Below are 13,230 nucleotides of genomic sequence, written 5' to 3'. Positions count from 1 at the left end.
CCACTCCTCCTTTCTTCTTGTACCTCATTTGATGTATGCATTACGTTTGGGGTATTCCAGTTTTCTAGGTTAATATCCACTTATTAGTGAGTGCATACCATGATTCACCTTTTGAGTCTGGGTTACCTCACTTAATATGATGTTTTCTAGCTTCAATAGCAACAAAAACAACAGAAAGCCCACATACACATGGAGGCTGAACAATACTCTACTCAATGACACCTTGGCCAAAGAAAAAATAAAGAAAGAAATCAGAGACTTTTTAGAATTTAATGAAAATGAAGGCACAACATACCCAAATCTTTGGGACACAATGAAAGCAATGCTAAAAGGAAAACTCATAGCCCTGAGTGCCTCCAAAAAGAAAATGGAGAAAGCATACACTAGCAGCTTAACGACACACCTGAAAGCCCTGGAACAAAAAGAAGCCAATTCCCCCAGGAGGAGTAGAAGACAGGAAATCATCAAACTCAGGGCTGAAATTAATCAAGTGGAAACAAAGAGAACCATACAAAGAATTAAGGAATCCAGGAGGTGGTTCTTTGAGAAAATCAACAAGATAGATAAACCCTTAGCCAGACTGACCAAAGGGCACAGAGAAAGTATCAAATTAACAAAATTAGAAATGAAAAGGGGGATATAACAACAGAAACTGAGGAAATCCAAAAAGTTATCAGATCCTACTACAAAAGCCTATACTCAACACAACTGGAGAATATGGAGGAAATGGACAATTTCCTTGACAGATACCAAATACCAAAATTAAATCAGGACCAAATAGATCATCTAAACAGTCCCATAACCCCTAAAGAAATAGAAGGGGTCATAGAAAGTCTTCCAAAAACAACAACAACAAAAAAAAAAACCAAAAAAAAACATTAACAAAAACAAAAAAACACAGGACCATATGGCTTCAGTGCAGAATTCTATCAGACCTTCAAAGAAGACAAAACACCAATACTCTTCAAACCTTCCACAAAATAGAAGCAGAAGGAGCACTACCCAATTTCTTCTACGAAGCCACAATTACTCTGATACCAAACAACACAAAGATCCAACAAAGAAAGAGAACTTCAGACCAATTTCCCTTATGAACATCGATGGAAAAATACTAAATAAAATTCTTGCCCTCCGAATCCAAGAACACATCAAAACAATCATCCACCATGATCAAGTAGGCTTTATCCCAGGGATGCAGTGTTGGTTCAATATACGGAAATCCATCAATGAAATCCACTACATAAACAAACACAAAGAACAAAACCACATGGTCATTTCATTGGATGCTGAAAAAGCATTTGACAAAATTCAGCATCCATTCATGCTTAAAATCTTGGAAAGAACAGGAATTCAAGGCCCATACCTAAACATAGTAAAAGCAATATGCAGCAAATCGGTTGCCAGCATCAAACTAAATGGAGAGAAACTTGAAGCAATCCCACTAAAATCAGGGACTAGACAGGGCTGGCCACTTTCTCCTTATCTTTTCAAAATAAATAAATAAATAAATAAATAAATAAATAAATAAATAAATAAATAAATAAATAAATAAAATGGAAAGTTTAAAAAAAAAAGAACTTCTGGGGGAATCAGTATCCCAGACCTCCAACTTTTCTACAGCAATAGTGTTAAAATAAGAACTCCCTGTTATTGGTACAGTGACAGGCAGGTGGACCAATGGAATAGAATTGAAGACCAAGAAATGAATCCACACACCTATGGTCACTTGATCTTCGACAAAGGAGCCAAAAACATCCAGTGGATAAAAGATAGCCTTTTCAACAAATGGTGCTGATTCAACTGTAGGTCAGCATGCAGAATGCAAATTGATCCTTTGTTTTCTCCTTGTACTAAGCTCAACTCCAAGTGGATCAAGAACCTCCACATAAAACCAGACACACTGCAAGTAATAGAAAAGAAACTGGGGAAAAACCTTGAGGACATGGGCACAGGAGAAAAGTTCCTGAACTGAACACCAATAGGTTATACTTTAAGATCAAGAAGTGACAAATAGACCTCATAAAATTACAAAGTTTCTGTAGGGCAAAGGGCACTGTCAAAAGGATAAAACGGCAACCAACAAATTGGGAAAAGATGTTCACCAACCCTACATTGGATAGAGGGCTAATATCCAATATATATATATAAAGAACTCAAGAAGTTAGACCATAGGGAACCTAATAACCCTATTAAAAAAATGGAGTACAGATCTAAACAAAGAGTTTTCACCTGAAGAAATTTGGAAGGCCAAGAAGCACCTTAAGAAATGCTCAATATCATTAGTCATTAGGGAAATGCAAATCAAAATAATTCTAAGATTTCACCAGTCAGAATGGCTAAGTTTAAAAACTCAGGAGACAGCAGGTGTTGGCAAGAAGGTGAAGAAAGAGGAACACTCCTCCAGTGCTGGTGGGATTGCAAGATGGTACAACCACTATGAAAATCAGTGTGGCATTTCCTCAGAAAACTGGATATGACACTTCCGGAGGACCCTGCTATACCTCTCCTGGGCATATACCCAAAGGATTCCCTGGCATGCAATAAGGACACATGCTCCACAATGTTCATAGCAGCCTTATTTATAATAGCCAGAAGCTGGAAAGAACCCAGATGTCACTCAATTGAGGAATAGAAACAGAAATTGTGGTATATTTGCACAATGGTATACTACTCAGCAATTAAAAACAATGAATTCATTAAATTTTTAGGCAAATGTTTGGAACTGGAAAATATCATCATAAGTGAAGTAACCCAATCACAAAAAATAGACATGGAATGAAATCACTGATAAGTGGATATTAATTAGCCCCAAAGCTCTTTATACCCAAGACAAAATTAGCATATTAAATGACTCCCATGAAGAAGTAAGGAGAGGGCCCTGATCCTGGAAAGGCTTGATCCAGGATTGTAGGGGAGTTTCAGGACAGAGAAAAAGGAGGGTGCTGATTGGAGAATGGCTGGAAAGAAGAAGGCTTATGGGACATATGGGGAGGGGGGAACTGAGAAAGGGGAAAGCATTTGGAATGTAAACAAAGAATTTAGAAAAAAAATTGCATGGTATTGATATGGGAGCAAACAAGTTGATTAAGGGAATTAAATCAAGACCTAAAAATAAATCCACATACCAATGGACACTTCATTTTGTTTTACAAAGAAAGCAAAAATCATAAAATGCAAAAAAGAAATAATATTCAACTAATGTTGCTAGTCTAACCAGATATCAGCATTTAGAAGAATGCAAATAGATCCATATCTATCACCCTGCAAAAAACTCAAGTCCAAGTAGATTGAGGAGCTCAACATAAAATCAGATACAGAAAATCTCATAGAAAAGAAAATGACTCAGGCTCTAAGATCAGTAATTGATAAATGTAACCTCATAAAATTGAAAAGTTTTTATAAGGCAAATGACATTGTCAATAGGACAAAACAACAGCCTATAGTTTTGGAAACAATCTTCACAGCTCCTACATTTGACATAGAATAATTTACAAAATATATAAAGAACAGAAAAATTAAACAACATCACAAATAACCCAATTTAAAAAATGGGATACAGAGCTAAACAGAAAATTCTCAACAGTGGAATGTCAATTGACAGAGTAGCACTTAAATAAATGTTCGATGTCCTTAGTCATCAAGGAAATTCAACCCAAAACCTCCCTGTGTTTCTACCTTACAAGTGTCAGAATGGCTAAGACCAAAAACTCAGGTGACAGCACATGATGACAAGGATGTGGAGCAAGGGAAACACTATTCCATTGCTGATGGGAGTGAAAACTCGTACAAAACTTTGGAAATCACTTTTGGTGGTTTCTCATAAAACTGTGAATTTTTCTACCTCAAGTCCCAGCTATTCCATTCCTAGGCACCTACTCAAATGCTTCCCCATTATACCAAAGATCTGGAAAGGGAAACACATTTAAAATGTAAGTAAAGAAAATATCAAATAAACATAATGACAATAATGATAATGATGATGATTATGATGATGATGATGATGTTGATGATGATGATGAGGATGATGATGATAATAATAATAATAATAATAATAATAATAATAATAATAAGATGCATTGACCCACAGACAAATATTGGATGGAGACTAGGGATTCTTATAGAAGGGTTGGGGGAAGAACTGAGGGCCCTGGAAAAAAATAGGAAATTCAGAGGAAGAGAAACAGAGTCATCCAACCTGGATACTTGGAGGCTTTCAGAGACTGAACCACAAATCAAAGAACATACATACATGAGTTAGACCTAGGCCCCTTGCACTCATGAAGATGTGCAACTCCATCTTCATGTGAATAACCCAACAACTGGAGCATGGCTTTTCCTGAGACTATTTCCAGAAGCTGGAAAGAACCCAGATGCCCCTCAAAGGAGGAATGGATACAGAAAATGTGGTATATTTACACAATGGAATACTACTCAGCAATTAGAAACAATGAATTCACAAAATTTTTAGGTAAATGGTTTGATCTGGAAAATATCATCCTAAGTGAGGGAACCCAATCACAAAAGATTACACTTGGAATGCAATCTCTGATAAGTGGATATTAATTAGCCCAGAAGCTCTGAATACCCAAGGCACAAATCGCATAACAAATGACTCCCATCAAGATGTATGGAGAGGGTCCTGATCCTGGAAAGGATTGATCTAGTGTTGGAGGGGAATATAAGGACAGAGAAAAAGGAGGGAGGTGATTGGAGAATGGGTGGAGAGAAGAAGGTTTATGGGACATATGGGGAGGGGGATCTGGGAAAGGGGAAATCATTTGGAATGTAAACAAAGAATATAGAAAATAAAAATATTAAAAAAAACTTAAACACATAGAAAGTAAATAGTTTGAAGTACAGAGACTTGTGCCAGAGTGGGGATTTACTGAGGGATTCCCTGACTGATCAAAGAGTGGGAATTACCTGATTGATCAAAAATGAATAAACAATTAATATAAGTTTAATAATAACTCACAGGGTAATTTATAGTCCATTATATAAGCATGTTAGCTATAATAATTTCTATGAATATAATCACAGCTCTGTCATACAAGTATTTACTCATCTTTTCATAAGTATTGTCACCACAAATGTTATTTCTGTCATTTTAAATAATAAAATGAATTATTATTTCTTAAGAAATATAAGACACTTAAATATACGATTTAAGAAAAATCTACTGATTCCTTTAAAACAAAGTTGGAAATAAATTAGAGTTTATATATTACAGTTGAAGATCTGTTGCATCTCTTCCTACAATTGACTAGGAGAAAGTGTATCTGGGATGATTCCCTCAATTCTGGTCTTCCTTGGACAGTCATTCTGCTTCTGTGGCTTTACTGTGAAGCTAACACCATGGGCAATGGCTTTCTTTCCACTTACTCTTATCCTCATTTCTGATTCAGTAACCCAGAGATTATATTTTGGGTCAGTTTGAGGATGCACATCCCATCCCATTTTCATGGTCAGCACTGTCCTAGGTGAATGCCTAACTTTATGTACAGTGTAAACAAATCTATTTCTTGGCATAGCTCACAGAAGTCAGAATTGGTGATCTCATCATCTGTGTGGGTGTGTGTGTGTGTGTGTGTGTGTGTGACAGAGAGAAGGTGTGTGTTTGTATTTAAAAGCAGAGGAATTATTTAAGCAATATTGGTAGATTTCAATTAAACAACTAAAGAATTGGAAGGCATTTATTTAATTATAAGATTATGAAAATAGAGACAAGTATATAACTTTCCAATTGACAAAATCCCAAAGGGCCCCTCAGAGGAAGAAGAAAAATAAAGAGAACAAACTATTTGAAGCAACAAAAACAAAAACAAAACAGTAAAAATATATTCATGAATATTTATTCATTAATCTAAGTGTTAAAGAAATTTAGCCACCTTCAAAAAAATTTAGGAATGGTTTTCATACAGATTCACATAGCCAAGCATTGAAAAGCATTTATATAAACAGCTGATTTACCATAAAGAACAATAAAGGGATTTGGCTAGCAAAATAATTTCTTATGTAATGTCAATGAGTATCAAGACTGAAGACCTGAGTTTCAAATGACAAATGTTAGAAGGAGATGACTGACTCCTGCAAATTGTCTTTGCACTCCACATATGAATTATGATGTACATGTATACAGACTACACCCACAAAAATAATATTACAATAAAATAATGATAGATGCCAGAACTCAGTGAATTAGAATCTCAAAATAATTGTAATAAGATAATACATATAAAACAAAATTAAAATCTGTGAACCATAGTCTCATTTTTAGGGAAATTATCACTTAAAAATAAAGGAAGTTTGCTTCATATAATCAGGCCACTTAAGCTGTTCTCCTCAAAAAGGAGACTGTTTTCTCCAATACCATGTCAATGCAGTCATCTGAGTTAGTGAGAGACTGCCCGTACTGGACAAGGTCATCTCTATGGTTGGATAAAAGTTACACAACTCTGACATTGCCATACACTGTAACTATTGTGTGTACACTTTGCATCCTGCATCACCTCTCTCAACCTTTATACATGTAGATCCTGCAACATGTATTGACTCACACAAGTTGTCGTTGGGGTATAGATTGTTTAGAAACAACAGTGGGCTCTCTTTTTGTTTCTACCTGTTAACATCTTTAAAATAAACACATTTGTCAAAGGTCAGATTGGTGTGACTTTCAGGAAATAATTTCAGCAAAGAAAGTGATAATTACATACACTCGCAATTGTCATGCAAAAATTATATAGTGAGACACATCTGGAATCCCAGCACTGGAAAAGCTGAATAAGAGAATACAAAATTCGAGAATTGTCTTGTACTGCAGATAATGATGTAGAAACTAAAAAATTTTTGAAAGAACATTTACCATCTGGATAATGATGATTATTATTTTGGGTGTGAATATTTTTCTGGTCTGAGTGTTCAGATTATTTCCTGTTACTTTTTTTCTGGCTAGTTTTAAAAATATCTACCACATTATTTCTTGCACTTATTATTAACTTAATTATACAAGATAATCTAATAAAAATGTGATGAATAACTAAATTTGAAAATGAATTTCACTCTATCATGAACAGAATAATCAAATAATTAATTGCTAACAGAAGTTTATGTTAATTTTGTGTAAGTTAAAGGAAATGCAAATAAAAGCTATTCAAATCCAAGTGAAATACACTTTAAACAAATAATGAAACAGAAGATATCACATAACCTTTATTATTTTATTATTATGTGCCATACCATTATAGTGATGGGAGCTAATTTAGAATGTCAGTAATACCCAAATTAAAATACATATTCAATTTGCTTTTCATACACTTTCTACTGCAATTCAAAAACCTGTCATCAAGTGCTATAGAAATGTACTGCATTTGATAAACAATATGATAAAAAAATAAATATACTCCTTTCCCTACTTTGAAAAGTTAAAACAAATGTGGTATTTGTGATGGTTTGTATATGATTGGCTTAGGAAGTAACCCTATTAGGAGGTGTGGCCTTGTTGGAATAGGTGTGTCTCTGTGGGTGTGGGCTTAAGACCCTCACCCTAGTTGCCTGGAAGTCAGTCTTCTACTAGCAGCCTTCAGATGAAGATGTAGAACTCTCAGCTCCTCCTGCACCACATCTGCCTGGACGCTGCCAAGTTTCTGCATTGATGACAATGGACTGAACTTCTGAGCCTATAAGCCAGCCCCAATTAAATGTTGTCTTTTGTAAAACTTGCATTGGTCATGGTGTCTGTTCTCAGCAGTGAAACCCTAACTAAGACAGTATTACTGAGGGACTGTTTTGGGGGCTTAGGAGAAGTCATTTAAAACAATAGAAATGTCTAAAACCTTTAAAGTTTTTCTAACTGCATTTGTAATGACTATTAATAAAATTTCCCAAAGTACTTACAGTTAAAAGAACAACATTTTGAACAAATAACCTTAAGATAATTTTACATCTGTTGCAAGAGGAAATGTAGCCTTACTCACTATATAAACAAAAGTAAAGTCAGAAAATATATTCATTTTTTATAATTTCTTTTCTTTTTATGTACTTATTTAATAGCCTGCTTGCTGCCCTCCTCCCAGTCACCCCCTCTCAATCCTTCCACCATGCCCCTTCTCCCCTGAGCAAGTGGGTGTCCCCCTTGGTATCCCCCACTCTGGAACTTCAAGTCTTTGTGAGGTTGGGAAGTTCCTAACCAACAGGGGCTAAATAAGGCAGCCCAGGTAGAACATATTCCACATCCTGGTAACAGTTTTTGGGATAGCCCCTGCTCCAGTTGTTCAGAAAACACATGACGACCAAGTGACACATCTGTTACATGCAGTAAAGCCTAGGTCCAGCCCGTGCATGTTCTTTGCTTCGTGGTTCAGTCTCTGAGAGGCCCAAAGGTCTAGGTTAGTTGATTCTGTTGGTCTTCCTTTGGAGATTCTATCCCATTATGGGCTGTAATTCTTCCTATTCTTCCATAAAAGTCCTGGCTCCATCCACTATTTGGCTGTGAGTATGCCCCTGTCTGAGTCAGTTGGTGGGTAGGGCCCCTCCAGGGACAGTCATGCTACACTCCTGTTTGCAAGCATAACAAAATATCATTAATATTGTAAAGGATGGATTGGTGTTTGAACACAGGGTGGATCTCAAGATAGGCTGATAATTGCTTGGCCATTTCCTCAGTCTCTTCTCCATCCACAGTCCCTGCATTTCTTGTAGACAGAATACATTTTGTGTTGAATGTTTTTTTTGGGGGGGGGCTTGGTGTCACTCTGGCTCCACTGGGTTCCTATCTGGCCTCAGGAATCAGATTCCCCAGGCTCAATATCTCCAATACTGTGACTAAGGACACGGCTAAGGACACCCTATTGATTGTTGGGTACTTCGACTATCTCAGGTCTCTGTCTCTTCCTGGAGATACCACGTAGGCACCTCCTCCAGTTGCAGAATTCTATTCACTCTCTTGGGTGTTCAGCCATTCCCCTTACTACTCCCAATATCCAACCAGAACACCCCCCTCCTCTCCTGTTCCCTTCTGCCACCCAGTTTCATCCCTCTATCTGCCTTCCACTGCCATTCCATTCCCACTTCCAAGTCAGGCTCAAGCATCCTTGCTTGTGCTCTGCTTCCTTTCCAGCATCTTGGGTCTGGAGTGTAGCATGGGTATCCTGTATTTTATGGCTAATAACCACTTACAAGTGGTATATGTCCTTTGGGACTGGATTACCTAACTCAAGATGATATTCTCAAGATCCATCCATAGAAAACATCAAACCCTTATTAAGAGATGTTGTTTACCTAGAGAGATATTTATTCTTCCTGATTTTTTCATAGAAATCTATTTCTTAAAACTCTATGAAAATAAGTGATAGCAAAACTTGTCAAACCAGAAACCATCAAAATTAAAATTTTATTTTTCAAAATGACAATACTGAGAAAATAAAAATAATGAAGATTCGCATTAATTACTTCATTTTTTCCAAAGGAAAATGTGTGCTGTGATATAGAACAAAATAGTATAGCTTAAAATAACAAATTGCCAAATTAAAAACTGGTGATTTTGAGTAACTGTCTTACTAAACATAAATTATGCATGACCAAAAATAACAGGCTAATATTCAAAATTCAGTATTTTTAACAAATATAATTGTCAATGATGCTTTATTATTCTTAAACCTCAACATATGGCTTTAATTCGACATTACTATTTGAAAATAGCAAAGAATGGAAAATACAAAGAAAACCTTCAGCATTCATTCATTTTTCAATAATATCCAAAATGTTTGAAAACACTGTTACATAGACAGATATCCATACTAATTGAAACCACCAAATCACAACTATTAACTCATATATTTTTCTTTCATGTATTAAATTTTCTACCATTATTATTATTATTTTCTACACTGATGAACTAAGCTGTTAACTTTGCTTAGCACTTTGAATTTATGAATTATTTTAAAGCTATTTCTCCCCTTCCTTCTCTCCCTCTATTATCTCTCCTCTCCCATATCTATGCATTATGTTATATTTTTGAAGCAAAGTATTTATTTTCAAATTTCAAAGTAATTTGAGAAAATGAAATACTGAAAACTATGTTTAACAGCTATTCATTTATTCAGAAGGAGAGTATGCTTATGTTTCATGGTACATATGGAGATCACAGGACAGTTCATGGCTGTCAGCTCCCTTCTTAATATAGGTGCTAGGAATTGAACTCAATTCCTTAGATTTAGGACCAGTTGCCTGTACTCAGTGAGTCAACTCTCTAGACCTTCTAAAATAAATTTTAAAGTAATTTATTTCAAATTCTATAGTCTCTGACTTTGTAGTGTCACCTTCATTGTACTCTGTTTCAGGGTTTCGTAAACTGGATTTTCCTAACTCACATTTGAAAGCTAATACACCATCATCTGAAAAATATATTTCTTTTTTCATCTCACCACCTTATCCATTTGAATGCTCAAATCTAGTTGGGCCATTTTCATCTTTTGAAGGGAAGTTTGTCTTTCCTTTATGCATTATTTCAATGAAAATTACTTACAGTCATTAAATGAGTCGTTGTAGATCATATGTAGTCTGACATATTTTAGAGAAGTACCAACAAAATAAAAAGTAAAATAATGAATAAGAATGCCTTTGAAACATAGCTAACAATGTCCTGACTGATAATGATGTTGAAATGCTGTGGTGATATATGAATAAATCAAGCTTCAGGCACATTATTTTGTAACAAATTTTGAAATACTTTAATGTGATTTTTACATTTTCCTCCAGGCTTTTTCTGTTGGCTTATCTGCTTGCTTTCTAAAGTGCCTTTGAGATTAGAACTGTTGCCACTGTGTTTTGTCAGAAGAATTTCTATCACACATATCTCTGCTTTTTTGAGGGTACCTATCTTATAGTACTAGATGAAATAAATCTAAATAAGAGATTAAAAAATAATAAATGAATGTTTTTGTGTTTTGTATCTTTCTATATGTTTTAAATGGAAATATATTTAACTTACAAATGTAATTACCACTTAGAAACTGAATCTAGAGTGTCTTCTCATGTGGTTCTAGATAAAACAGTTTTCATCTAACAAATTTTAATATTTAAAACATCAGTTAAGGATCGCAGTAACATTACATGTTGCAAAATATATTGAATATCTCACATCTAGGATTTTTATCAAGATGACAAGGTTAATTAATTAAACTATAAAAATGGTTGCCTAAAAAGCTTCACTGGAGACACTATGAAATCAAAGGATGATGAGATGATGCTTGAGGCACAAACATTAAATTATCTGAGCATACTTTTACATCATTATTTTTTAAGTTAAAAGAAATCCTATTAAATCTGAATCATAACTAAACTTTATTTTTGTTATCAGAGACCTCAGGGATAAATAAAATATGGTTTTTGATGTTTTCTTTTATAATTCTTTTAAACAATATTTTAAAACCATAGAAATTCATATCCAACTATTTTTGAGGGACTACAAAGATGGCTCAGTCTCAAAGCAACTGACATCCAATCTTGAGAACCTCAGTTTGGAAACAACTATTCAAATAAAAGCAAGCCCATTGGAAGTACCTACCATCCCAACACTGGTACACACAAGATGACTGCTGAGAATTATGTATTGGTCAGCCAATCTTGCATCTTGCTGAGTCGCCAAGCTTAATGTTTGCTGTGAGATTCTGTCTCAAAATGCAAAGTGAATGTCTTCATATGCATAGATATACCTATTCCATTCCAAAAATATTTTAAGAGAAATTTAATTAGGTTTTACATTTTCAAACTATATGCCAAATTTAGTGCTGCTCCAGACTTTAAATAAAAAAATATTTTATCTTTTCCGTTTTTTTTTTCTCTTAAATCTTCCTATCATTTGGAGACTATAGCACATTTCTTATCAATTACAGATTTCGATGCTTTGTTCCCATTATTTTCTCTAGGTTGCTAATTCCTATTTAGCTTGATTTATATTTAGTTACATTGATGTATTAAGACCTTTGTTTTTGTCTAATTTCAATCTATTAACAACAAACATCTAGGGAAACGTAATGAGAAGGATATTGTTTCCACTTCTTTTGAAATCCCATGTTGTGTAGCTATATCCTCCTCTAAACTGAAACATTCCATCCTCGAAAAGTGTTCTCCAAGACTCCTGAAGTTCTAAGAAGATTCTTGTTAAGAATCATGGAGTATACAACTCATAGTTCTCAGAAAATTCTTTCAATGGACCAGATTTACAAGGTCCATTCCTCTCTAAAGTTATGAAAGTAGTAAGGAGAGAAGGTTCTCCAAGCTGTCTTGCTGTCTGATATCATGCAGTGTAGGATGCTCTTATGAAGAATCAACTAAAGTGTGGACTTTAGGGACATAGCTGACATGAGTCATGCTCCTACTTACAGTACCTACTTACAGTAGCTAAGTAAGACTTCATCTGGACTTTTTCAAGTGAGCACCATAAACTATGGTTCCTCAAGTTGGCCTTAGTTGATAGTGTCACTTAAGTATGATTTCGAGTTGGCGTCTAAGGTGAGTAGACAGTTGTTTATATTTGTCCAGGAAATGCATCTCGAAATGCAGTGCTCCGTTATAGAATGACAGTTGGGGCATGCACTCAGCATGATGACTATGACAGAGACTTGAGAGAGATTCCTGGGTAACATCTTAAAGTTAATGGCAGCAATAAACCCAGAGCATCTTACCTCTATTAAATATTCTGCTCTTTTCATTCATTTTCTTCTTTCATTACTTTTTCTTTCATTTACTGTAACTTTCTTATCTAGACAAATTGTGTGTATGTGTGAACATGTGTGTGTGTGTGTTATATATCCATGTGTGCATGAGAGAGGGAGAGTATGTGAGTGTATGTGAGTCTATTTTATTGTGCTGTTATCTATTTTGCTAAAATACCTATTTTATTGTGCTATTATCAATAAGAGATGTAAAGTAAATGATTCAATTAGTTATTCTTCATCACACCTATTACTGTTTTATTCTAATCTTCTTCCTAAGGTGTTATGGTTTAAACTTTATATAAATAAATAACAAAAACTTTTAAATTAAGTTTATTTATGTATTTATTTATTATCTATTACTTTCATTTTTCTGTGTGTTTGTGAGTGAGTGTAAAATTTGCTGCTGTTGAAATCTGCAGCATTCAGCCATTTCCTCTGTCTCACAGGTCCTTGATCACACTCAAGCAACCAGGATTTTCAGCAACTGCATTTGTACACTAATCTACCTCAATGC

The sequence above is a fragment of the Apodemus sylvaticus genome, chromosome 4 (genome assembly GCF_947179515.1).
Source record: "Apodemus sylvaticus chromosome 4, mApoSyl1.1, whole genome shotgun sequence".
Lineage (NCBI taxonomy): Eukaryota > Metazoa > Chordata > Mammalia > Rodentia > Muridae > Apodemus > Apodemus sylvaticus.
Note: the sequence above shows the minus strand (reverse complement) of the source record.